Source organism: Otolemur garnettii, unplaced genomic scaffold (genome assembly GCF_000181295.1).
Source record: "Otolemur garnettii isolate 467f Iridium unplaced genomic scaffold, OtoGar3 scaffold00009, whole genome shotgun sequence".
NCBI lineage: Eukaryota > Metazoa > Chordata > Mammalia > Primates > Galagidae > Otolemur > Otolemur garnettii.
The window spans coordinates 16530028-16557868 of NW_003852404.1; positions in this window are offsets into that span (position 1 = coordinate 16530028).

The window sequence follows — 27841 nt, forward strand, 5'->3', positions numbered from 1 at the left end:
TACAGCTCACAGCAACCTCCAACTCCTGGGCCCAAGTGAGTCTCCTGCCTCCGCCTCCCAAGTAGCTGGGACCACAGGCGCCAGCCACAATGCCCAGCTATTTTTTGGTTGCAGCCGTCATTGTTGTTTGGCAGGTCTGGGCTGGGGATTCGAACCCGCCACCTTAGGTGTACGTGGCTGGCGCTTTAGCCGGTTGAGCTATAGGTGCCGAGCCGGCAATAACTCTTAAAAAAACAAAACAAAACAATTAATGTCTGAATTCCACTCTTCTATGTTTATTCATTGCACAGTGTGATAAAACAATGAAAGTTCTTTTTTGGCATTTTCACTTAGATACGTGACAAGCATCTCAAACTGAGGAGTAAAAAAAACAAAGTCAAGATTTGTACCACTGCCCTCACATTTGCTCCTATTCTTTCTTCAGTTAATAAAAACTCTGCTTTTTCAGATGCAGACCTGGAACTCATTTTGGTCCTTTTTTTTTTTTTTTTCTTATATCTCACATCCATTCTATTAGTAAATCTTCAGTCTGGCTTTAAAGCGTTTTCACAGTCAAACTCATTACCACCTTTTCAATCACTAGCACCTTCGTCCAAGCACAATAATCTGTCAACTGGATTATTGCAGCAGCCTCCTGGATGGTCTCCCTTCTTCACCTTTGCCCTCATAAAGTCTACTTTCCAGAGAGTACGTTGAATGATCCTATTAAATTGTCAGAACACGTCACTCCTCTGCTCTAAACCAGCCAAAGTCTGTCTTCTGTCTCACTCAGAGTAAAACCTGAACGTCTGACCATGCATTACAAGGCCTTGAAGGGTTAGATTCTTTGTTAATCTGTGATCTCATATTCTAATATTCTCCTGTTGGCTCCACTCTGTATAAGACACAAAGACTTTTGGGTTCTGGCACTACTTAAGAATGTGTTAAACAGAGCTTCACCTCAGAAAATTGTATTTGCTAAAGAGATTGTTCCTTAGAATTTTGTCTGGTTCAGTTATTTGCCTCCTGAGAATTCTGCCCAAATGACATCTTATCAGTGGGTCCTTATTGATGACCTTTTATAGTAAACTGGTCACCTGTTCCACCTATTATATCCTGTCTCATTCTTCTGTATTTTTCTTCATTTTAAAGAATGAATTTTTTCTTCATTTTAAATCTTCATACATTTTAAGATTAATTGTCTATAATCCCACTAGAATATAATCTTCAGAAAAAATAATTTATTTGTTTACTGCTATAAGTAAGGTAACTAGAAAAATGCATGTCCCACAGTGGGTGTTTTGTAATGAATCTATCAATAGTCTCCCAACACCATGTAGCCTGGATCTATATATCTGACAGCTAAGTGTTTGAACTCAAAGTTTATTATAAAATCAACTTAAATTTCTTATTAATCAGCTTGATTTAAGCATCCCACCTTGTATACCAAATCATCACATTGTACCCCATAAATGTATATAGTTATGATTGTAATGAAAATTTACATTAAAATATAAAATGGAAAAAAAATTCGTATCCATCACAGAGGAAACAGGAAGAAAAGATACTGGTTAATTTTCATCTCTGTTATTCTCTTATTTGGTTTCTTCTTTCTATCTCTTCTTGCTAAAAATGTTAATAATTCCAGGATACTAAATGAACATACTAAAATGAACAATTCCAGGATAAGTTTAAATTTTCTCTTTTAGTCATTCAGCCCTGAGATATATCTGTACTGTGTTATATTTATAAACAAAAACCAAGCCATGAACTTAATGGATAATATTTAGCTACATATGCCCACTTCCTTGTGCCTTTACACAGATTATAGTGTTTATGTACGCTAGATCTGAAGGTCATAGTGATAAAAAAAATTCATTGCATATAACGTACAAGTAATGAAAGAAGTAAACTTCCGGTTGGCTTATTATTCATTCCTCCGTCTCACGAAATACTTGTTGACCCTTCCTTTACACTAGAGTCTATGTCAGAGACTAAGATCCAGCATAAAACAGGAGACTTGTTTCCTACAGGAAACCTAGAGTCTTCTGCAGATTACAGATATTAGATTAATAACCATGGAAAAACACTCTTTAGAGGTTATGCAGACAAATGTGAAGGTTTCTAGGGAAAAATGCCACTGAAACAGAATACACACAGAATATGAGACGCTGCCAAGATAAGTTTGTCAAAACCACAGGTTTGAACTCTGTGACTACTAAACGCCAAAACTAGAGAGGTTTAAAACTGTGCTTCTAAAATAAAATAATTGCCTTGCAACTTGTGATTAAGAAATCCATCAGTGGACTGATCAAAATGGCAATCTGTCAAGTTATATAAAATAGCTGCAACTGAAATTTATATGTTTTTGTTCATAATCACAGGCAGCACAACTCATAGTCGGATGTGAACATATTTTTCCACTAGAAAATATAGTCTGAAAGTATTTTGAAAGTTCAATATCAAGTAAATAGTTTGTCAGGTGTTTTTACACCACACGGAATAAATCTTATCTTTGCCAGACAAGAATAAATGCACTAGTTCTTTTGTATTTTGACTTTTAAGTTGGAGCCAGAAGTGTGCTGAAATCAACTTCTGACTAGAGGAGATAAAATAAACTCTCCAAAGGGCTGAGCCTGTCAAAGTAGATGAAAAAAACATCTCTCTCGGATGCTCAAATAATAGATGCTGCATACATAAGTAAAATTCAGGAGAAGCTTCAGTTCTTCTCACATTTAAATTAAGTTTTCTTGTTCAAGCCAATGCTGGATTTCAGGATCTTTACTTAGTCACACTGGACAGAAAAATGTATTTGGATCTATAAATATTAGAGTTTATTGATATGACACTGAATTTCTTTTCACCATAATGAGGCAGATTCTGGTAGAAAAGAGATGAATGAAGAACACGGAGGACTTGGTTGCTATGGGAACCAGCAGTGTCTTTTCCTCATGATTAGACACTGAAGTAACTGATTTCCACTTTTTTTTTAATGCAATGCGGAGGAACATATCTTGATTTTTTTTAAACTTCTAATCGAATAATCTACCTGTTTTTTTTTATTTTTTGCACTGAATTCCATTTCCTTTATTCAAGGAGTCTCTTACTATCCGTTACATATTAAATAAAGTGGAAATCCTTAAGTTAGTCAGTTGTACTGAAAAAAGAGTCTTGAGTTGTCATTTAACCCTAAACTTGTACCAAAACCTGTTTAAGAAGGAGATGCCATAAAAATGTTTACCTTTAAGGAAGTAGATTCTGCATAGTATTAATATGTTTACTTAATGAGAGCCTATGTGTGGATTTGCACATGATTGTGTATAGTGTATGTGACAAGGCATGTTTCTTGAAATATACACCTTTAAAAAGAATGAAGCTGACAGATCAATAATTTCAACATTCTGAACACCTATACATACGTATAAATAAAACAAAACAAAACTCTGTTATTAGGACATTCATTATTACCTCAAACGGCCATAGAAGGCCTCCTTACATATAGGATAATCTACACTGTCTTTTTTTATAGATATCAGTGCACAATAATTTATATAAGTTCAATTAACTTTATGCATTAGGATTCATTTTATATTTAATAAATCAATGGTATAGACAACAGACTTGGTCAACTCATTTGATAGGTTTTCTCCCCCCCCCCCCAATACAATTTTCTCTCCAGGTCCATGGCATTTACTTTCTTGTCCCCGTCTGGTATATACCTTCTCTACTTGGTCACACACCAAATCCATCCTAAAATATGTGCTACAGAAATTTGGCTATAGATTCAGCTCTAAATCTAGATATGTTAAAAAATAACTTCTGGGCATGAGCAAACTTACTTCTGGTTAATGTATTACTTATGTTTTCCCTACAAATATAATATGTATTTGGTTACAGTACTATTGAATAAATAAAAGGCAGAATAAAATAGAATAGAAAATAAATTCATTATTTTATTTTATATTAAACCTTTTATATTAATACTTGACTATAAGAAACTAAAAATATGAGATGGTTTTTAAAAATTATCTTTCTTACACTAAGTACCCCATCTTTAATCTTGCTTTCATAAGAAAAATACACTACAGTTACCTTCAAAGTACTTCCCTTGGTCATCTGATGACTGCAGTGATATTCAGCAATGAGGTCAATAGCTATGAGTTTGCTAACTTAATGGCCAGACCTCAGCTCAGAACAACAGCTTTGATGGTTATTCCAGAAAAAGAGTTCCAAAATTGCTTTGAAGAGTTGATTAGGAGCTGGCAGAGATGCAGGTACATGGACTTCCAGTTCTGAGAAGCTGGAGAAAATATCTCTCTGGGCCTTTTATTGAAGCCCAATACAACAGGAGTGGGGGCCCGCGTGCTAGGATCACATGTTTAATGGTTGGTGAGTGATCTTCCTGCCCAGGCTTAATTCCCATTCTGTTGCCCTACAAATGTTACAAAGTATGATGCTTGCTAAGGAGCTACAGATCTTATTCATTAACACATGCAGCTGCTTGAGGGCTTGTCTTCGGGCTGCAAAACATCACCATGCCAGCTAAGAGATCCTGCTCCCAGTGCCTCCTTCAAGAGTTGGTGGCTGCTTCCATGAGCCTGGTGCTTGGTCTCCTACAAAAGCTATGTTTCCTAAGGACATAAACTGTTACTAATAGTCCTAGACTTTATAACCACACATTTCCCTGCTTGAGGTCTTATAACAGGATCTTAGTTTTGAACTATTTTAACTGGGACATGGTAATTATTTTTCCTAGAGTTTTATTATGATAGGTAACATATTTGTTACCTATTAGTCATTTGGTTATTTCCTCAAGTTAATTGTTCTTCATTTACATTCCTTGTCAGGCAGAATTCCTAGTGGATATATTCCACATATGTATTATTCACTATATAATATAACACATGTCATAAAACAAAATTTTACATCTGAAATTCTCCTTAGAGACCACATACCTCTAAACTTAACACTCCCCACAATCTAGAAACAGATGTTTCCATTTCTACTTCACAAATAAAAATTAAAACCCATAAAGAAGATATCCTTAAGCTTATTTCCATGAAAACTATAATTCTATAAATATTTATTGTTATCTTTGTTTTTCACTTCTAACACAACCGAGGAATTTCTGTTTTCCTCCTATCTCAATTGAGTTCCTTTTCTTTCCTACTGTATCTGATTTGTTTTGCCTTCTTTAAGTTTTCCTTTTACCTCTGGAACTTTACCGTTTTAATTTTGTTCAAGATCAGTCCCTTATCCCAAACAGTATGTATTTTCTTGCCCTAATATTGTTTATTCAATGCTGGCCGTATTATTACTCATAATACTCCATCATATATTCTATTCATTATTCAACAAATATGGCCTCCAAATATTCCAGCAGAGGTTGCTATCATGCTTTGTTGATGATAATCACAAATGCAAGTATCACCCAGAGTATGCAGGAAGATGTTGACAATAGTTTGTTTTTTAGTTATGTTAAATTTACTGTTCACGTTTTACAATATAATTCTAGACAGCACATCTTTCAGCCATGTCTTCTGTTTAGCCCTCTCTCTTTCAATGTTGAGCCACTCTGGGAAAGGACAAGCAAGGGGCTTATTGACAGATCCAGGAAGGCAGTCCCCCTTTGCATAATAAACGTCCATACCTTGTCCAGCATACTTTAGCATCCACCCACTAAGTCATGATGCCAGGAAATCACCCTGTGAGCCAGAGCCAAGAAAGGACGTCAATTTGAAGGACTGGTTAGTTTTTCAGACCAGGACAGGGTCTCAAAGCCTTCAGGAGAGATGAGCCCAGCCATTCCTAGAAGAAAGATTGACACTGACTAGGAACCTACAACAAAGACTACGGTGACATTCCTAGTTGTAGTTGCGGTGGCATGTGGGGAATGGCACTGGGTAAAGGATGCCTGCTACTTCCCCTGTGGCCCTGTATAGACCACAGTTAACAGTGTGGTTGGAACACTGATTGATCAGAGCTAAATGACAGCCACTCATATGGCTCAAGTGCAAGGGTCAGAGTTGAACACTGTTAGTCCACGATACTAAAGTTTTCCTAATTCTTTTTTTTTTTGAGACAGAGCCTCAAGCTGTCCCCCTGGGTAGAGTGCCGTGGGATCACAGCTTACAGCAACTTCCAACTCCTGGGTTCAAGCGAGTCTCCTGCCTCTGTCTTCCAAGCAGCTGGGACCACAGGCACCCACCACAATGCCTGGCTATTTTTTGGTTGCAGCCATCATTGTTGTTTGGTGGGCCCAGGCTGGATTCGAACCCGCCACCTTAGGTATATGTGGCTGGCACCTTAGCCACTTGAGCCACAGGCGCCAAGCCAAGTTTTCCTAATTCTTACATGAGTGAGAGTCATCTAATTATCATGTTAGCACTATCACAGTGACCAACCTGGGTGCTTATAGCAGAAATTCTTTGCCAGCCACACTGGCCACACTGGCTAAGAGGAGCGCACCTTTCTCCAGGCCACCCATTTGGACCTATGCTAGAAACATACCCCAAGACAATACTGTAGTCATGAGTCTCATTACTCCTTGGGGCATCCAGTCAATCATATGGAGGGGATAGGTCTTGGGCTGGAAAAAGGGTCAGACAGTATCCATGGGCCCAGGGTATGCATCGATAGATCTAGATTTGGTATTTATTTTTTGTCTGAAGCCTATTATTAACATATATTTAAAGATAAATTAAATAATACATTTAAATGATTATTATTATAATCCCTAAAATTATACTTCTAAAACTAGGCCTTTATTGATTTTGTTTAAATCTTAGATTCATAAAAATTTCTCTCTTGAGTATAATATTTTCTATCCCTTTTATCTGAAATTTCTTCATTGTTCCCAATTTATAATTATAATATACTGAAATTTTGCTTTCATTAACATGAGGTCACCCTTGAAGCAGCGTTCCAGAACTTAGGAGGATGTGGTTAACAAAAGTATCCCCTAGACAGAATGGATGTCATGTCTACCTGCCAAGTAAGAACATACTCTTGGAGTGAGGGTGAGGAGAAAAACTCATTATCTGATTTCAAGCCACATTTAATGTCTAGAGATTTGTGCTGAAAGAGTAGGATCAATTCAAGGATCCTTCTGCTCTGAGGACACAATCGTGCTTTACACACTATTAAGGTGGCTTTTCTTAAGAGCAATCTAAGATATTGGATGTCATATCCATGAAGATCTCTGAAGGTACAGATAAAAATCCTCAATCTTGCAACTGTCATATTATTTTTGTCTTGTGTGACCAATGTTTACTGACATCAGTTTGTTCTGAAAGACATTTGCTCTGTTCCAGCCAATGCAATTTCTTGACCCTTAGTCTAGGACGCTCACCTAATCCAAAATGTCTTTCATGAACTTTTGTGTCATTTGTATGTTTTGCTGTTCTTTGCTGGCTTTTCCAGTATATACACATGAAAATAGAGTCCTGTTCTGGCCAACTTTATTGCAGAAGAGAATATATGTGTTTTATCACTCCTTTCCTTGTGTGAATATTGTTTCTCATTTTCCTACTAGTATCCAGTGTAGAATTATAAAATTCCTCCTTTTGCTTCAAAAATATCATTTTGCACTTATCATTAAATGATATTAAAAATCATTTAATCATTTATTATTAAGTGATATTAAAAATATCATTTTAGAAAGGGGGATATTTCTAGGAAATGTGTGTCTCTGTATACATATGCTGATAATTAACACTTGAAAAATTTTTCTATCCTTTATAAACAAGGTTCTTGGGGGTTGAGGCACTTTGATTCTGCTTGGCATCTCAACAACACTCCATGTTCAAATCTGTCCTTGATTTACATCACTATCCTGAACTCATTCCATTGATTACATAGTATAAGACAAGAAGTTTGAATTTCTTCTGACTTTGCACATAAAAATGAAAGTTAAACGGCTCCTTACTGACGCTAAGTGAGAATGCAATTTAGGGCAGCCCACTGTGAGTGGCAATGATCTTCACAGGCATTGCTATACTTATCCAAGGTCTTCTTATTAGGGTCGGGCAATATTTGAAAAAATTTAAGCTTTTGACATCTACAAGGTCACTAAAATCTCAACATTATATTTATATTAAAGAAATACCAGAAATATCTGTACATAACTAAAAATTAAAGTTGTACTAAGTTAAAATAAAATCTCAGACATCAGACCAATTTCTCTGTCCCACTTTCACTCCTAAGAGACAACCACTTCTAAATTTGTAAGTCTTTCTCCTGAGATTTATCTGTACATATCTGAGTAATAGATATGTAAATTTTTGATTTTAGACTCTATGTATTGAGTTATCTTATTAAAGAAGAACGCTTTGTTCTCCTACACTACTTTCTCCTCTCTGCATACATAGATACATATATAGTTACACATAAGATCTATAAAGTTGTCTTTTCAATTTGGTTATTTTATGAAAATCATTATTTTTTTATATGTTTATAAATTTAAATATAGCTAAACTATATTCCATGTTTGATTAAATTTGTTACCAAGTTTTTGTTTTTTCTAGAATTAATTGTCGTTTATTTTATTTAATTAATGCTGAATTTCCTTTGTATTTACCATCACATTCTTCATCATTGCATTCTCTAGAAATTTGAAAATATTATTCAAAAATTGTCAGATACATCAATACTCCATCAGCTTCATCCGTATTTCTCTTTATAGCTGCATTTCCTGAAGTTCTGGATGATATTGCTTCAATCTGGACTGGTTGTCCTCAAAAGCAGCTGTGCATGACACTCCCGAGAATTCCCTAATCACATTCCTAGGAATTCCCATCCAATCTGTCTCTTTCTTTCTGGAATCCAGGCTTCTTTTTTAATTCACTACTTCATTTTAGTGAAATTTCTGATCCTTGGTTATAAATATTTTTATTATTGCCTTTAATATGTTTTCTCCTTTAAATGCTCTATTTAATTTTTCTTTTAATTTCTATTGTTAGTATGTCAAAATTCTGAAACAGAAGCTCAAGATTGCTCACATAAACACAGGTAGTATGTGCCTTCTCCACAGAGAGGAACCAGAGGAGTAAGAATATCTTCACATTTTGAATAGACCATCTAGGAGAGAATGCTAGGATTCCCCAGAGAAGTGATGGGACCCACCAAAAGTAGGTACAAAGAGAGAGTTCAAGGCAACTTGCACAGCTGAGGATTGGCTAAGAGCCATGACAAGCTCCCAGAAAATAATACAAAAGAAGCTCCTCTCTCTGAGACAAGCTTTTACAATCTTGGCTACAAGAGAGCCTCTTGAGCCACTCAGGTGTCTACCCTGCTTAGAAATTGCACAGAGACATTACCCCAGAAAGGGAACCCGTGCAGAATACCATAGGCATCCGAGCCTATTGCTGCTTGAACAGAGTCTCTTCTAAGATCCTAGATAGGCCAGGCCTGGTGGCTCACTCCTGTAATCCTAGCACTCTAGGAGTCTGAGGCAGTAGATTGCTTGAACTCAGGAGTTCAAGACTGACCTGAGCAAGAGTGAGACCCTGTCTCTACTAAAAATAGAAAAGTTAGGGCTGAATTTGGGCTGACACAACTATAGCCTTGCTCAGCTGATAAGAAACAAGGAAGCCCAATCTCTGCCACGCACACCTAGGAAAACTCCTACTATGCTGCTTTGGGCTTCTGTGAGACTAAGAAACAAGCATATCTCACTCCCCACAGGCTCCTGCCTATGATGCTTGACTGAAAGGGGCCTTGCCCTGTTGATTGTGAACCCACAGTCAGTTCCATTTGGGGAGGTTAACACTGGGCTTTATCCTGCCCTCAGGTCTTGTTCTAGGTGATGTGCTTACAGCTACCACCCATCTGAGCAAAGACAGGGAAGACCAAGCTCTCCTTAGCACACTTAGGGCAATACCCACCACCCTGTTCCAGGAAACTGTAACACGAGGTGCATGGATCATAGTGGGTGGCTCTACCACTGCTATTGGCACCTGCAATCCACACTTGCTGCTCAGCGGTCTAAGTAGTCACTCATACCACCAGCACTCTGCTCCTACACCAACACACAAGAATTCATGCCTCAAGATACTCTAAAACTGCTCCCAACATTAAATGCTCTGGGACCTAGAATCAGGCCTTCTCAGACCATCACTGCCACAACTGGGGCCCAAAGACTGTCTTAGCTGGCATTTAAGTCCCACCAAAATTTCATGACAGTTCAACTGTTCGCTAAGCCACTAAAAAATCACAGATACCACTGATTCCTGTGCACTGCCTAAGAAATCATAAAAGATCACAATGCTGTAGCAATCAAATCAAATCAAAAGTGTCCTACTCACTAACAACATATGTATATCTTCAGGAAATAATTCTCCCCTTCAAAAGCAATTAAAAAAATTTAGAATAAGCAACTGCTATAGCACATGCCCAGTTATCAGGAGGAAACATAAAGAAGGAAGACATTCTGATGACACCAAAGGACCAAAATAATTGTCCAAGAAAGGATTCCAATGAAAAATAATTCCTCATAACACTAGATAAAGAATGCTGGCGGTGCCTGTGGCTCAAAGGAGTAGGGCACTGGCCCCATATGCCAGAGGTGGTGGTTTCAAACCCAGCCCTGGCCAAAAAAAACTGCAAAAAAAAAAAAATAGAATGCTAAATATAAATGCTAAAGATGTTCAATGATATGAAAGGGAACTCTGACTGCACACAGCCAGAAAATCAGTTCAGGAGATGAATGAGAAATTTACCAAAGATATTCTAAAAACAAACAAAAGAAGAAATTCTGAAACTGAAAAATTTTGGAAGGAAATACAAAACATACTTGAATGCATCAGAACCACCGTAGAACAAACAGAAGAAACAACTGCAGAGCCCAAATACAAGTCTTTTACAAAAATATAGTCAAATAAAACTAAGGAACAATGAATTAAAAAAGTGAGCAAAGCCTTTGAAATGTCTGGAACTACATAAAGTGACTGTATATGAATTATCAGTAGTCCTGAGGGGAAAGAGAAATAGAAACATTTAGATGACATAGCTCAGAAAATGGTTAATGAAAATGTGACAGGACTAGCAAAAGAGTTAGCCATTCAGATACAGGAGGCCTGGTGATCTCCAGGCACTCACACTGCCAAAAGGACTTCACAATTGTGTATTATTACATAATAAGAATGAATAAAGTTGAAGTGAAAAAGAGAAATTTAAAATTAGCAAGAGGAAATCATTTAGTCACTTATCAAACTCATCAGATTATCAGGAGACTTCTTAAGAGAAAACAAACAGCCCAGAAGTGTGTGGTGTGCAGCCTCTGGGCCGCCAGCGGCCTTTTACCTTAAGTGTAGACTTTTGACTGAATCCAAATTCTGTAAAACAAACCCTTATGTTTCTATTAATACATTTTTCTTTGTCCTTTATATTTTTATTTTATTTTTCAAATGAATATATTTTGAAAAACCAAATAACAAAATAAGTTTCAGTGAAATAATCCTTCTGGTCTGACCAGCACAATTAGAAAATCAGTAATAAGAACTAAACTGACAACTGCTGCACTCATAATTTTCTTCTAACTTCCCTTTCCTTACCAGCACCACCATCACTATATTCATGCCAGTTCTATGTAACATGCTAAAGTTGAAAGATAAGGTATTCAGTGTGGATTTCCCATTTACTGGAAAGTGGATTGGCTATTTCAAGGACAAGTGTTAGCCAAAATTTTGTCTCTATGAGAAGAGGTAATTAAATTTCTTGAGGAACAGAATCAGCAATGTGAATTGTTAATATAAGAGTATTTCTATAGAAGTGCAGCATTTCTGTGTAATATCATGCCAAATCAAAACAATATGAATATTTCTTTGCAAGTTAAGGCTATGTCTGTAAATGATCTTTGGCAAAAATGCAAGCATTAAAAAAAAAACTACCTTTTTTTCCAAACATTTCTTCAAAATGAAATTTCATATGTATATTTTTCAACAATTAGTAAAAGTTTTTGATGAGCAGGATGATAGATGTAAATCATTTAAAGAATACTCAGCAGTGACTGTCTTATTGACATGAGATACAGTGAAAGGTTCACTGACTTTGAGAATCATGACATCACATCCAAATTAGCATTTCAGCCTCACCTAGTTGATATCACAAAGGTAGCTAAAGCTTCAGTCCCAGGCTGCAACCTGTTAGGAACGAAACCACATGGCAGGAGATGAGTCGTGGGTGAGCAAGTGAAGTTTCCTCTGTATTTACAGCCAGTCCCCCTCTCTCATATCATGCCTGAACTCTGCCTCCTATAAGATTTCCTTCTATCCCCCAAACTGGCCCACGGAAAAATTGTCTTCCAGGGAACCAGTCCCCAATCCAAAAAGATTGGGGACTGCCGACCTAAAGAACTAGAGATGGAAATGATTGAGCCCTCAGTATATTATGTTCCATACTAAGAGAGATCCAATTCAAATATCAAAAAATGTGGTAGAATACCCACACTTTCAGCAACACACCTGGAAAATACTTTCTTGCTTTTCAACTACTCATTCCTGCAAATCTACCTTCTCCTCCCTGAGCCAAATCAAAACAACCCTAAGGTCACAAATGACGGATGCCCATTTAGAGGATCAAATGAAAATGCAGAGCTCCAGGCTGCACCCAAATATTCAAAAAGAAGACACAGCAAAGTCATAAAAGATTAATAAACTTTAAAATGAACAAGTAGTTTTCTTTTTTTTTGGAAGTATTAACTACAATGTAGTTATACTTTTGCAAAATAATGTACATTTTTAATTGAAACTTCTTGAATGTTGCCTTATTTGATTACACCTAAATTAGCATGAAAAAGTTCCCCACCCCTATCTTATAGAAAGAAGAATGTAACTTCTAAACAAAATCAGAAAATTATTCCTTGTTATTAAAAAAATAAAGAGTGAGAGAAGAAAGAAGGAAATAAAGAAGAATGAAAAAAAAATCTTCTGAGATTATCACTAAGGAAAGAAGAATTTAATAGCATAAACATAAATTCAAGGGCATTGATATGGATGATCTATTATGTTCAAGTCCATTTTACTTTAATTTCATTTAATGAATCTCTACTGAAGACACCAATGTCCATTCAAGCTTAGAATAGGGAAAATTTGCACTGAGAAAAAGATTCCTTATGTACCTATTAATTTAATGACAGAAGAGTTCAAAACTGAAAATGACAGGGCACATTTGAATTTTCCTCCACAGAGAATTAAGACTTAAATTTGACTATCACCTTCCCAGTGTGCACTCAGATAAAATCAGAGGCCAACTCACTTCACCACCATTTTATTTTATGTTAATGATTAATGAATTTTTTGGTCTATGCAATACCAAGTTTCTGATTAGAAAATTTCACATATTTGGTAATATGCAAAGCAATGAGAGAACAGGACTAGAGAATATATAATTGATGCTTTGAGTGGAGTTAGCACATATCCTCCCTATTGAAATTCAAATTAGTTATTTTAAGCAAGTCATCCATCACCACGATGAATGTGCATTTGCAGAAAGTGAAATGTCAGAAGATGCTTTCTTCAATCAGATTACATCTTGGTTCCCTTTAAAAATATTTAAAGCTTCACTTTGTAAATTAAATATAACTGCTGATATGTTTTCATTGTAAGATTCAAAACCTTCTCCTCTTCCTTCAAAGGCAAATTGATGCATGACTGATCAAAGTTGTTGAGAAGACAGAGAGGTTATGTAAGAAGAACTATGGGCATTAAGCTCTCCCTTAATTTCTCTCTGACCTAGAAATTATCAATGTCCCTTAGAGAGAGCAATGCTCCTTTCAGAAACTTTACAGAGAATTAAAAATAACTTACTTATTTAAAAAAAATATATTGCCAGTGGAAATAGTACTGAAACTTCTCCTTCAATGTTAACTTATATCGATATTAAAAGTAAGGAAATATGAATGTCTGAAAGTCATACCAAATTATTGTATGTATAATATTGTAGATACAAAGAAATTAATCATTATATATATGCAACGATAACTAACATTTATCTAATGCTTACTTTGTACTTATTTATACTTACTTATAAACATTTTGGGTATTTTTTTATCATTTATTCATCAAAAGAGCCTTGAGTAGGAGGTGCTGTTATCAATCTTTTATTGCAAATGAGAAAAGAAAGACTCAAGAAAGAGGATAATACATTTTGGAACGCATATTAAAACCCAGAGATTTGGGCATCGATACCACAGGACTCACTATAATGTTTCCATAGTATGTATTTTCATTTTACAGTAACAAAAAGAATTCACTGACTAATAACCAAAATACACATTTGAAGTCATTTTAAGACAATATGTTCTTTCTATTCATAAACTACTTTTAGATGTACATTTCTTTAGATTATTTTCAAGTATATAATTTAGTAAGAGATTAGCTAAAATTTTACGACAAGAAAAGTGAGTCCATTAGAATGGATTTGATAAGTGGCCACAAGATCTTAAGATCTGGCAGTGAGGTATGACTTATCATTGATGGAGTGATCAAGAATGGGCACGGGGAACAGGAATGCCTAGGGACAAGCAGAGTCTGGTCAACCAGGTGTTAATTCCGATTAAACACAGGTACACATCTCATATCTCCTCCATTAACTTTATTGTAGTAAAAATAATTTGTCTAGTATGATTCAAGACAAGCTTTGTTAGATTTCCTTTGTAAAAATTAAGCAAACATAAACATCTAGTAGAGAATAAAGAGAAATTTAAGAAGTTTACGAGAAAAAAGAGTACCAGGTGGTTTTAATTGAGCTCTACTTCAATACGAAACTGTAGTATAATATAGCTGCTGAATGTGGCACGAAACTGTGCTGGAAATAGATTTTAGATCATCATGAGTGGTGGCCGTGTCAGGTAGCCTCTGAAATACTGTACTCAAGCCTTGGAATTATATGTTATAATGAAACATAGAAGTGTAAACTATGCTGATAAAGGATCCAGAAATATTATTCTGGAGCAGAGTACACATTCAACTGCCTCAGACTCAAAGGATTTTGCTGAGTTGTTTTAACATCACAAGTTAAGTGCTTTTTCAGAAAGTTCCCATTTATTATCACATTTAAATTTTTACCCATGGTTTTCATTCCCTCATTAATGAAAATGAATATTATTGTCTCAGTTTACTGATGATAGTACTGGATTGTACAGAAGTAAGGTAATGTTCACACAACTCATTCGTAACAATAGCACTAATAATTATCATAATATCAGTGATCATTTATCACTGAATTCTATGTGAATCACTCTCTTAAGCTCCACATCCTTTCGCTTATTGCATTCTCTAAATAATTCCTAAAATCATTAGTGAATTCCTAAATAATGTCACTAATAAACAGTTGACTCTGAACATCAAATTTTGTACTTTAAGGGTGAAGCTTATGGCCACGTTAGTGGAATGGAAGATAGCTATGTAGCCAGTTAAGTAAGTGTTCTGTGATTCATCTGCTATTCAATCCAGGGCATATTGCTTTTAGCGTTTGGAGCTTGGTTTCTTCCTCTGAAAAGTGGAGACAAAGGCTGTGTCATGATGCTATTGTAAAAATTATTAATCTTCTTCATGACACTGATCACTTTTCTCTCTTGATAATTCTTCATGTTCTTGTTTAGCATGGCATCTTCATTCCAAAATTTCTATCTGTGGTATGCACAAGTTCTAATAACTTATTATTTGTGCTTTCTTTCATAAACATCAATGGTTAACAATTTTCTTCAAAATGTGAAACTGTTCCCAGGACTTCATTTTATCTTGTCTTTCTTCTGAAATTTTTCTTTTCAAACATCTTCTGTATATTTTTCAATAATACCCTCAAAGTTTACATAAGTTCCACCTTTTTATTCCTATTTATTTAATTGAATGGGTCTTTATTGCCTGTGCCAGTCATTTTCTTCAAAATAAGATGAGCTCCTTCAATGACCAATACTGCTCGGTCATTTCCTGCTCCTGAACACTGCCCTTCCATCGATTTTCTTCACTTTAATTCTCCCCCTCACTTTAGCCACATTCTCCATTCCAGAGCCAAACCCTGGACATTCCCATCACTTAAAATTGGAGTTACTTAAATTGTTAGTTCTAATACTCCCTTCTCTGATATGAATCTCTACTTCTGGCCTATATACCCACTTAATCCCTTGATACCTGTAGATTAATATAATACTGTGAGATCAGCCAGTCCACTGTTGAATCGAATTCTTCTTTTGCACTATATATACTTATTCTTTGCCTAAAATTCTATTCTTATTAATTAAATCCTATAGTTTTTCAATTCAGTTAATTTGTTTGTTTTATTTTTTATTTTTTGAGACAGAGTCTAACTTGGTTGCTCTGGGTATAGTCCCATGGCATCATAGCTCACAGCAACCTCAAACTCTTGGGCTCAAGTGATCCTATTGTCTCAGCCTCCCAAGTAGCTGGGACTACAGGTGCCCACCACAATGCCCAGTTACTTTTAGAGGTGGGGTCTTGCTCTGGCTCAGGCTGATTTTGAACCTGTGAGTTCAGGCAATCCATTAGCCTCGGCCTCCCAGAGTGCTAGGATTACAGGCATTAACTGGCAGTTACTCTCTTTTCCACATTCCAAGACTTATCCTTCTCCCGTTGGCTTCTAATGTTATTTAAAAGCCCTGAATCTTGACTCGACTGTCTTCATTTTTTGAGACATTTTCAGTACTTCGTGATTTAGTTTATGTTGCTTTTATTTTCTTTCCATATTACAACTATGCCACAGGGTTCCTCAAGGGTCACTATCAGAAAGTTAACAAACTCATATTATATATTATATTTTAGTAGAACCTCCAGAGTTGACCACCTCCCCTCTTTGACCTCTTCCGTAAGTTGGCCTAAATTTCATGGACTGGAAATGCAACATGAAAACCCGTCAGCACAGTAGGCCTAGTTCCATCTGCTGACCACCTCTGGATATTGCCCAGTTGGTTATAGTCCCTAGTGTGGTCAGCTTACAGAAGTTCCCCTACATATTTTATATCTTTAATTTTTTATATTTATGTATCATGTAGAGAAATACTTTGTAATATTTTGAAATGAAAATTTGGTAAATAAAAGTACATTTAGCTACAACTTTCTATTTTTCATATGTATGTATGTACATATGGCAACTGTTGGGACATCTTGCAGAATTAAATATACGTCCTCGTAAAATATTTTCAACGTATCATCTGTACATGCAATTTTTCTCTACCTGGATAGACTTATTTTCTTCCTTTTAAATAAAATAGTAATTGGATCTTGTGTCTCATATGCTGCTGAGCATGTGCAATACAGCAGTAAAAAAAAAAAAGAGAAAAAAATCTCTGAGCCAGTGGAACTTACATCTTGGTGGGGTAAGTACGATAATTGTGGCACATTCATAAATTGTATAAAGTTTTAGAAGGTGAACAAGTTCAATGGGGCAGGGGAAGAGTGAACCAATTAAGAAATCAGAAATACTACAAGATAAGTTTTTAAGTTATAATTTTAAATAGGCAAAGGAGGTAGCCGTGAGAATATTTGGAAGAAAAGCGTTCCAGCAGAGACAGTAGGCAGAGCAAATAGCATTAGGCTGCTATTGATCCTTTTTTTTTTTTTCACTAAAATGACTCCCTTGGCTATGAGGTCAAACAGTTCCTGGAGTAGATAAAATAACCTTTGATGTGTCTGTATGTGTATATATATATATATATATATACACACACACATACAGATATATATTTTCATTTTATCTAGCACTTTGCTTAAATAAGAGACTTCATTTAGTTAATTACTCTGCGGCTCTCATACCTGTTTTGCTGGGAGCTGGAAGGAGGAGGAGATGAAAAGGACTGTGAAGGGTATGTCTCCTTTCAGTCATGAGAACAACTCTCAAACACTGCCAGATGGCCAGATGCCAGACAACCATTTCCATACGTATTATTGGCCTGAGCTAGTTAAATGGTTATGCCTGGGTGCAAGGAAGGTTGGAAAAAATAATATTTATCATAGATGACCATATGCCTAGCTAAAAAATTCCATAACAATGGAAAAAGATGAATGGAGCTATTAAAAGGCAAATAGACTTTCAACCCTTAGAATTTCAGTGAAGAATTGATTAAGAATTATAATAAGCTGGAGGTGATGTTAAAAGTTCAGTTATACAGAAATGTCTTTCAACCAATAGAGAAGAACATAAAGGGGGGTGCAGGTAGCAGCAGTTACTCTGGGTTACCGTCACATATAGAAATGTGTAAAATCAGTGTTGTAAACATAATTCTGTTCTCTAAAACTTCTTGCTTTGGTGGTGATCAATTCTGAACAAAAATACTATTTAGGATAAGCCAGTTTATTCAATAACTTGAGGCAAAAACTTTGGATAATGCCTTGGGATATTTTTCTCTCAATATCTTAAATAAAGAATTCAGAATTTCAGAACTACAAAAAAAAATTCCTTTTCCTTTTCGCTGCCACCCACAAATGTGAACACCTACTCAACCACAGTCATACATACACTGTGTAATGCTGGTAATTACTGAGTATTCACTGTGTACCAGACATAGTTCTATTTATTTCCATATGGTTATCCATTTAATCATCACAACAAATCTTTCAGAATTATTATTATTAATAAATCTTAAGAATTATTATTACTTTCATTTTAATAAAAGAGAAATGGACCAAAGAATGCAAGCAACTTGTATAAAATCACAAAGATCGTAGGAGAAAGAGTCAAAACCAGAATGTCCGTCTAAGTCAACGTTACATTATCATGCACTGAATATAAGGTCTCACATACACTCATGAAAACACACTTTGCACACACTTGCATATAAATACACATACTATGCACAGGTATGCTCATGTGTACTAACTTTCTTTGACTTGCCTTATCATCTCTTTATGAATGAACATAAGATGTAGCTTAAATGTATAGGTACTATTACCTGCCACCCAAAGATAAATTTCTTTCCTTGTTTTTAATGATTTACAAATACACTTGTAATAATTTCAGCAAATGAAATGCATATTGGAGTTTTACCTAGAAGTTCAAGCAATTAAAGATTTTTAAAGTTGTATCTAACACAATTCAAATAATTTATGTCTCTCAAGGCAGTTATATTCCTGCAGTACTTATTATTACTTATTATTTTGGAAATGCAAGAAAAAAATTGATAAAAGTTTAAAAATTAAATATCAAATCCAACTTTATGTTGTGCACAGAGGTCTCGAGTCTGCCCTGGTTCACAGCTGGCACTCATTGTATAAATGAGTGAACGATCTATCATACCCATTACAAAAAATAATTGTTCACATAAATATTGGAACATAACTGACAGATATCTACTTTTTTCAGAAAAACTTTATTAACATATAATCTAGTAAAATGTACTTGTGATCACATTAACCTCAAAATGGTATATTTTAAATTAAATTTGTTAATATTATAATGGATCTCATCTTTGGTACTTAATTCCTGCTATTTTGAAGCAGCTTTAAGAGTCACCTTGAAAGTCTAATGTGAAGCAAGATGGTCTGTACTAGGAGATGGAAGGTTATCTCCTTTCTCACTATGATTTATCCTAATTAACTTTTAATTGAGTGTTTCAATAGGGTGTCGCAGAAATGCACAGTTCTAAAAACTTAACTCATTAAAGACTTTGTTAATTACATCGTCTTTCAAGACTTTCAGAGATCTTTCTCTTTTACTTAAACATCTGAAAAAAATAAATAATTCTAAAAATATAGCAAACATAGAAGATGCACATTTTCATCTTTTGCATATGTTGTCACTTTGAGTAGAAAGACGTTCACCAGAACTTCAGAAGCAAGGCGCGTCCCAGCTCACAGCAACCTCAAACTCTTGGGCTTAAGCAATTCTCTTGCCTCAGCTTCCCAAGTAGCTGGGACTACAGGCACCTACCACAACGTCTGGCTATTTTTTGGTTGTAGTTGTCATTGTTGTTTGGCAGGCCTGAGCTGTGTTCCAACTATCCAGCTCTGTTGTATGTGGCTGGCACTGTAGCTGCTGAGCTGTAGGTGCTGAGCCAAAGCATGACTTTTTGTAAGACCAAGACTTCATTACCCTCTAGGATTTTTATATTGATAAGTGGTTCTTATTTGTTTATTCTCTTTCTTTAAATGTTCCTGGTGGGAAAAAAAATGTTATTAAGGAAAGAACATTGTTCACAAAGACACATTAACCTTGGCATGAATCTAAGTTTCATGGTTTCCTAGTGTCTAAGATTTTTGTTTCTTCTAAAGCTTAAAACAACAAATTCAGTGTTCACATTCCCCTACAACCTGCCCTGTTCCCAGGGTAGTGGGGAAGTAGTGCTAAACTTACACAATGGTGCAAACCTTCTTCTTTTGGGTCTTATACAATCTGACTACCACATTATCTATCACTATTTCTAGCAGCTTTCCACATTTTTTTTTTCATTCACAGCATCCTTCAAGGACATTGACTCACAGCAGAGTATGTCGCCAGCTGCCTTGATTTAAACCCCAGATAACCTAACAACTAGTTATATAATTATAAGTTATATAATTATAAGGAAGTTAGGTTCTTTAGCTTAATGTTGCCTTATCTGTAGTGCATGGATATTATCACGTCCAGTCCATAGGATTACTACAATGATGACCTGACATGTTAGTATTATTATAACAGTATTATAAGTTACTATGTTGCAATTGCATTTCTGGTATTCTCTAATGTCTATACAGATGGTCTTAACAACGCATTCTCTCTAAAAAAAAAAAAAACAACCTCCAGTTAAAACAAAGTTTCCAACACAGTATATATGCAGACTTCACAGAGCTTGGCGTTGTTCAGGAAGAAGTCTGATGTTAAATACGCCTTAATCATTAAAATGTCTGCTGGGGTTTAGGAAGGAGAATATACCACACTCTGAGGGAGAATAAACTTGTCTAACTAAGTTATTCCAGTATCCAAGGAGGAGTTCTGTGAGGTATTTTAAGGTTGTCAGGAAACACATCATTAAAAAAAGAAAAAAAAAAGTTTGTACACAGGAAATATGGTGTGAACAAGATGGGAGGCAAAGGAAAGTGCAGAATATCAAAAAAAAATTAATAAAAGGTTTATGATCTGGTAGAGAATGCTTGGAGAACAATGGCTGTGAAGAGGATGAAGCAGGTGGTTGTGGACCTTGTACATACACGTGGATAAGCATGTGCTTTTATGCGAAGGACAAGTTAAAGCAGTCAGCGGTCGGTTAGGTCAAACTCGCTCTTTCATTTGTGGATGAAGGCATTTGCTGCAAAAGGAATAAGTAATAGAAGAGGGCAAGATTCCTAGAAGGTAAACCGGTAGAAAAGTTACCTAAGTGATAGATGATGTTGGTTTGCTCTGAAATTAAGACAGTGAATAGATTCCAGGCATGTTTAGAAATTAGAGTGTAGAAGACTTGGCAGTTGGTTAAATAAAGGTAGAGAGATAGGCCTTAGCCAGCAAACTGGATAGCAGATGATGCTGTGAATTACCAGTTTTGTCTCTAACCAACCTACCTCACGTCATTTGCATTTACCAGTTCCATATGAATGCTGCTTTCACAAAGGTGTTGCAAATAATCAAGACACGCACATGGACACCCACAGTAAAAGGAGAAAAGATCAACTGTGATTTTTCTCATGGCACAGAATAAAGCAATCACTTTGTTCTATCGAATAGATGCGCTCAGAATCATACAGTGATCGTTCCCAATTCCTGAAGATCAATAGTCCATTATTTGCTGGCAATTTTTCTAAGTTTTTTTTTTTTTGCCTTTCTGCTAAATTCACCATAATTGCTTTATAATCTCACTGGAATTTCCAAGCTTTCTCTCTCTCCCTTCACTTTTGATTTACGTACGACTTCTTGATACTAATTTCATCCTATCTAGCCTAACATGTAGCCCACTACGTCAAGCATTGCTCCTGTCTGCAAGAAGCTGGACTGACGGCAACTCGGCTGCCGCAGAAGTCTTTTCTTCCCTGTGTTGTAGGCGGGGTACCTTACACGTTCATCACTCCAGGATCTATAAAAACTCATCTGGGACCTACATAACAGGCAGGGTTAAGTGCTTCAGCCATGCAAACAGAGAAAGACTGCTCTCTGCTTATATAGATAGACCAGACAGATCTTCAATTATAGTGGATTAATCAGCTGACAGGAAAGAGCAGTTCAAACACCCTTTATTTGTACCATAAAAATCTGGTTTTCAATCTCTAGCTTATAACTAAATAGGTAGTTTCACTTTCCAAACTGATATATAACCTCCTTTCTTAAACAAAGTTAATCAAGTTCTACTTTGGCTATGTCAGGGACATCTATGAGAAAATATAATATTAAAAAAAGAATATGAATGTTTAGTAAATAATGTGCAGACTTCATAGCCATAGTTTCATTGATAGACATACCATTATATTACTATGTCCTAACGCAGATATTTAGTTTAATTCCAGTTGGGTTTTTTCCCTCTCTTATTTTCTAGGGTGCTTTGTCCTTACTTCTGGCAATTTCTTTATGCATCTGCCTTTCCTTTCCTCCTTCATTCAATATATAAAAAGAGTGAGAATTGAAAATTTAATGACTTTTTCTATTACACAGGCAGTGAGATATTGATGATAAGCTAGAAAAACCCAACCTTTATATCTTTAGCCTGCTACAATTGTCTTAAGATAATAGAAATAACATTTATACTGAATCTATTTTATATGCTTAACAGTGCTTACGGAATAGGTGGAAGACTGTATAATATGAAGATCCAGGACAATATGTATGGGTTATTTTCAGGAAAAAAATTAATGCTATGACTTCTTTACATACCCACTATAGAGAATAAAATTATTTCACAGCTGCACAGATTGTGGGAGTTTTCTCAAAGACCCAAGCTTTATTCAAGCAAAATCTCAAATAAAACAATAAACACAAGCAGGATAATAGCACCTGCAGTGACTTAGAATTCTAAAAATTGCAGAGAGAATAAAGCAAAAGCCCTAGAGTGTTCTATGAGTGCTCATAGAGTGCTCTATGTGATTGGCATTTTTGAAGCTCATCAGTTACTCTATCACTTCTTAATATGTTACACAATCAGACCTACATGTTCTTTCTCATTGCCTTTAATAATCTCTTAGCTCTGGGAGGCACCTGTGGCTCAAAGGAGTAGGGCCCCGGCCCCCTATACCGGAGATGGCTGGTTCAAACCCAGCCCCAGCCAAAAACTGCAAAATAATAATAATAATCTCTTGGCTCCTACACACACATGTCTTTCACCATGTAGCTGAAATAAAAGGAAATAAATACATCATCTTCAACATTTGGAAATTTTTCTGCAGCTTTTTAAATTTGTATATACCTTTAAGTATTCATTAGTATATTAACTCCAAGCAGTAAACAAAAATTATAAATCAATTTATTTAGTGCTAGAGAAATACACTTTAAATCAAGTAAAATTGTTCAAATTGTCAGTATTTCCCCTTCCCTTTTTCTTTTTTTTGGTATCACTGAATGATCTATCACAAAATGAGATCTGAATGTATTTCAAATATAAAGTGCAAGCACTCCCGTGGCAGTTTCAATAACTGAAATATACATTACTCTGGGGCTTACGCCACCATTTGCTTTAATTTGATCAGTTTAATTAAATCAAATAGTGTTGTAATCCTCAAGAGGAGAGTAGCTCTACTTAGAATAATTCCATTTGAAATATTTGATATATGAATATTTTTATAAAGTCTTTGAAAAACTGGTTGAAAATGCAGTGTAGAAAAAGCAGTGATCATCTGAGGATCACTATGAATGCTATATTTTATGCTTTATGCTTTTATTAATTTATTTTAACCAGGAAATGACAGGAAAGTAAGCCAAGTAAATAACCATAGACAAAGTCCTAAATGTTATATTAGAGAACCACATAAATGCTATATAGCACTTTTATGGAAATCAAAATAAAAGTGTATCTACATGGAACACATTTGCTTTTGAATGATGTTATATGCGTTGAAACACTAGCATCCTATTATTTAGGATAATAATTACTCAAGTTCCAGTTCGTGCTTCCAATCCAACCCTTCAATAATTCTGTGAACGTTTGCTGAACCTCTGCTATGTGCACGTCACTGTGTTAAACTTGCATTACCCAGAGTCTCTATTCATCTCACCACATCTATGTGACGTTCAATCTTCTCTAGCAGACCCTACCCTGAGTCTGTGGTAGACTTGACGTGAAGGCTGAGTTGAGTATAAAGAATTTGAATATGGAGGGAGCTGGGCTGCAAGTATAATTTAAGGGAGTTCACAGTTAGACAATCAAATATAAAGGCTATAGATAGAGATTAATCTTATTTAATTAGAATGGTAGTAGTTTACACCAGAAGAATCACCAGTCGTGTTTAGGTTAAAATCTAAACCTGGCATGTTTAGCTACCTGGATTTAACTCACTGGGCTAAAAAGTATAATTTAGGGTGTCACCTATGGCTCGAAGGAGGAGAGCGCCAGCCCCATAGTCTGGAGGTAGTGGGTTCAAACCCAGCCCCGGCCAAAAACTGCAAAAAATTTTTAAAAAGTATAATTCAACCAAGTTCCAATCTGGAAGTTAGCACTCATTATAGTATTTGTCCATCTGAAAGGAAATCCCATATTATTTATCATCCAAATCAGGAGTACCATGAAATTTTATTTTCATTTTTATTATCAACTTAATTATAAGAAATGTACCTTTTATATTATAAAGCACATATATATACAAACTTATATTTAAGTACTTATTTATGTATAAAATATATATTTACAAATACATCTTTTAAAACTTATAAAACATATATATTCGGTTTTTAAAACCTTATGTAATCTTTTAAGCTTTATTTTTGTAAAAGCGTATATTATCTATTACATTTTTGTCACCCATGTTTTCTGTTTTAGTAGTCAGACTATCACCGTTTATTTGTGTGCAGGCATGAATTATGCCTGTATCATACAAATTCATACTGATTTTTTTAATATATTAAGAAGAATTATTTTTGCCATAGTTGTTTTTCACCAAAGTTTAATCAGTATTATCATGATTAAAACCCACATTTTCTCCCAATGGTGAACTTTATAATGACACTTAAAATAGCGCTCATACCAACATATTTGGTGTGTTTCGTGCACAGTACAAACATTGACAAACTGATGATATAAATTAGACTTAAATTATTTTTGGCACAGTAATAATTGAATCATATGAAACTGCACAGTAACTTTGCACAAACTTCTGTTATTTGAGCCAAATACAACTCCTAGCAATTATCCCTTCATTTTCAATATGTGCACAGGAAGACTGAAAATTAAAAATAAAAGCAGTTGCAAAAACATTTTTATATCAAAACGTATGCTTCACAGAATATAAGGTAAAACCTAAATGTCAGGTGAGCAGCAGTGCCAGATGAATACACCATCGTCACTCACGGTCTCGTTAATGTAACTTTTAATTCAAAAATAGCTTCTGATGCTTCCGTGCTAGGTCTTCATCTTCTGATTTTCATTTCTCATTATGGCCCTTATGGTAGAAGATAAATACCAATAAATATTGTATAAAAGTTAACTACGCCTTATCCATTTTCTTGGGAAATGAAAATTCAGTTCTTCTTCTTCTTCTTCTTCTTTTTTTTTTTCTTAATGTGTTTTGGGGAAGAAGACCACAGGAGTAAAGTGCTGTGCTCATGGTTTCATAGCAAGTATAAATACACTCAGCACTACCTCTCTCTGCTGACATTAACCGTGCTTAGCCAAGGAGGCACTTACCAGATTTCTCCAACGTAAACTTACTCTCCAAACCTCCTTTCCATCTGAAATGCTTTGGAAGGTCACTAGGTGTAATCCACACTCAAGGGGTGAGGAATTATTTTCCACATCCCTAAGGGCTGAGTATCCACATTAAATATTTTGAATTTTGGCTCGGCGCCTATAGCTCAACCAGCTAAGGCGCGAGCCACGTACACCTAAGGTGGCAGGTTCGAATCCAGCCCAGACCTGCCAAACAACAATGACGGCTGCAACCAAAAAATAGCCAGGCATTGTGCCGGGTGCCTGTTGTCCCAGCTACTTGGGAGGTGGAGGCAGGAGACTCACTTGAGCCCAGGAGTTGGAGGTTGCTGTGAGCTGTAATGCCATGGCACTCTACCTAGGGGGACAGCTTGAGGCTCTGTCTCAAAAAAAAAAAAAAAAAAAAAAATTGAATTTTTCTGTATGAGAGATTTGTGTATTCTTTATTGTTTATCTATTCAGTTATTTATATCATCATGAGCTCATGCATTTTTATTTTATACTTTGTGTGAGAATCCAAGGCTGATTTATGTCACTGCTCAAATCGTTAAATTTGGCCATTGGGAGCTCTTTAGTTGGCTCTGTTTCCCTTTGACTTTCCCCTGTGATCATGGGTTTTGCTCTTTTTTTAATTTCAAGAATACCAATTCTCTCTGGCACTGAAAGATTTTTCATTCTCTTCTTATATATTCTTTGCCCTTCCCTAGAAGAAGCCATTTCTCCAAGAAGCTCTGTGTCCTTTAATTTGAGAGTGAGATTAGAAACTAAGGTCTGAGTACCAAGTACACTTGCTGCTACGAGGATGTCAAGACACAAGGGTTTCAGCTGACAGAGCCACACAATGAGTCTATTATAATCTGTGCATTCACAATCCCTATAAAATGCAACTATTAGTATCTCTATATGGAGCTAAATATGAATTAGTGTCTCTATGGAGCTAAATATGAATTCCTAGTAATGACGCTAACTCTAATCCATTGCCGGATCACTCTAACCTCCTCCCCTTGCTTATCTGTTATCCACTTCAACTGTAAAATCCTGGTTCTCACAGTGACCTTCATTTACTTCATTCTTCTATTTCAGTGTATAGGTACAGTATTTTCATGAATGTTAACTTGTACCCCTGTAGAAACAAAATTTTCTACTAGCTGATGTGTCCAATCTTTTGGCTCCTCTGCATGACATTGGAGAAAGATTATTCTTGGGCCAGATATTAAATATACAAATACTCAAAAGCCGATGGCCAAGAAAAAAAGAAAGAGATCCCTTTATAATTTTTGTGATATCTGACACACAGATAAACAAAACATTCCTTACAAAATGACTATGCAGCCCACAGGCCACAGGTGAGACACACCTGTAACTAAAGTTTAGTGCCATATTACATTAGGAATATGTACAATTCCACTGCCTTTCCAGATTCCTTAGTGAGATTTTACATATGTGTGTGTATATATGTGTGAGTGTGTATATATATATGTGTGTGATATATATATATGTGTGTGTGTGTATAAAATCGAGGTTTGACCTGACATTTGGCATTTTAAACAAATTCAGTGGAATTATATTGCTTGTGTGGATGCTAATGTTATATTTTTAATAGACATTGAATTAAATACAGTATCTCTAAAATACAGTATCCCTAGTCAAGGGCTCTAGAAACCATCCCAGTATGTCTAGCTTAATGCTTTTATTAGTCTATAGAAGAACAATGCCTACATATACCATGCATTACTGTAAGTTCTCCTGAAATAAAGTGATTTTGTGCTTGAGAAATATTAGAAATAATAAAGTCAAGATTTATCACAGTATTTCTTAGAACTTTTAATGAATATTGCAAAACTCATTATCAAAAATGTAATATGGAAAGTTATGAAACTTTCTCATCAAGAAAATGTTTTGATTAAAACCATTAAATTACCCAGTTCAAGAAACATTGCCAGAGTGTTCTTACCTTCCACAATCATGAAAGTTTGACCCCGGAAGGGGAGATTTCTGCAAGCAAGAAGAAAGGTGTACTTGTATTTTCATTTCTGCACATTTAAAAGGGATGTTTGTTTTTGATTTTTGATAGCACTGAGGATATGAGAATAATAT